At 42.2% G+C, this 1,654-nt stretch overlaps 1 pseudogene across 1 annotated transcript; it reads left to right on the top strand.

Annotated features, from left to right (window-relative positions):
• Positions 1 to 798: 798 nt before the first annotated feature.
• LOC147373405 (ragulator complex protein LAMTOR2 pseudogene) lies at positions 799 to 1,422 on the top strand (annotated as a pseudogene). Its single transcript, XR_015163086.1, has one exon. The product of XR_015163086.1 is annotated as a ragulator complex protein LAMTOR2 pseudogene (transcript).
• Positions 1,423 to 1,654: the final 232 nt, after the last annotated feature.

Raw genomic sequence — 1,654 nt, 5'->3', positions numbered from 1 at the left:
GCTTGGGATGCATTTCACATTTATGGCTAAAGAGCTTCTGCCAAAGAGAAAATATAAGTTATGTTATTAAATATGGACTGTTTAACTTCCCTGAAATAAAAAAATTCATTAGCTTTTTTAAAGTAAGCTGTATTGCATTTATTGGATTCACTTAGTGTCCATAAATATAACTGATTTAGATGAACATTCTTTCTACATTTGTGTAGACCCCGTTAGAGAAAAAGAAGGTTTTCATGGAATGAATTAACTTAAAGTCCTCTAAACATGGAAACATTAACTTTGAGCGGGCTCCAGAGGAACGGAAATAAGTCATGAATGAATGGCTGAAAGTGAAATATTAAATTTGACCAGTGGAATGCCTTGGAAATGTATAGGACAGATGTGGCAATATTTTCTATTTAGCAATTGCCAACTGTAAAACTTTACAGTGTAACAGTTGTGAGTTAAGTTTTATTTGGGGCAAAATGAAGACTATAGTCCAGGAGACAGTACCTTAAATAGCACTGAGAAACTGCTCCAAACAGGAAAGGGAAAGTCAGTATATATGTGATTTTGGTGAAGGAGAAGTACATCAGTCAAGCATGTATTTTTCCAGAAAGTTTCTGCTAGTCACAAGGAGCAGTTGTCACCATGAAGGACTTTAGTGCTTTTCTTAATATGAGTAGATTCAAGAACCAGGCTCATAAAATCGACTCCTGAAAATTCCTAACCATCTGAAAGCTTGTTCTGCCAGTATTTCCTTGAGCATAGAGTGCCTCATTTCTGCTCTACACCCTGAATTCCTTTCAGAAGATGCTGAAAGGGACTACGGAAAGCGACTGGCGGAGGCCAGCAATTAGAAACTCTGGGTTCTGGGTGCAAAAACCGAGTTAGGAGCCTCAGGCATGCTGCGTCCCAAGGCTTTGACCCAGGTGCTAAGCCAGGCCAACACTGGAGGTGTTCAGAGCACCCTGCTGCTGAATAACGAAGGATCTCTGTTGGCCTACTCCGGCTATGGGGATACAGACGCCCGGGTCACCGCGGCCATTGCCAGTAACATCTGGGCGGCCTACGACCGGAATGGAAACCAAGCGTTTAATGAAGACAATCTCAAATTCATCCTCATGGACTGCATGGAGGGCCATGTAGCCATCACGAGAGTGACCAACCTGCTACTGTGCATGTATGCCAAGGAGACCGTTGGCTTCGGAATGCTCAAGGCCAAGGCCCAGGCCTTGGTGCAGTATTTGGAGGAGCCTCTCACCCAAGTAGCAGCATCATAATGGGCGTTGGTGGAACCTGGGATTCAGAAGAGTGAGATGACCATGTGGTGGGGCATGGCTTCCCGGGGAAACCTTCCTGGACTGTTGCAGGAGATTGGAGTGGGGGGACTTTGTTCTTCCCAAGAATAAACTTCAACTGCTGTCTCAAAAAAAAAAAAAAGAAGATGCTGAAAGTCAGCAGCTGCAGCTGCATAGGATTTAATCCTTGTAGAGATAGATGGCAAGTGCCAATATGTACTTGATACAATGATTGATTTTTTCCAGTAAGTATATCATTGTTATTCCAAAGGTAATATACACTTTTAAGCATGAATGATTTTATTTCAACTCAAAGACTTTTGGAATAACTTCTCTTCCATTTCCAAGTTGTTCAGTTGCTAAGTCCTATCTGA

Source organism: Bos grunniens, chromosome 4 (assembly GCF_055505025.1).
Source record: "Bos grunniens cultivar Pamir isolate PY7600 chromosome 4, Bosgru_T2T1.0, whole genome shotgun sequence".
NCBI lineage: Eukaryota > Metazoa > Chordata > Mammalia > Artiodactyla > Bovidae > Bos > Bos grunniens.
The sequence above is the reverse complement of the archived record's forward strand: the minus strand, read 5'-3'. Positions and strand labels throughout refer to the sequence as shown.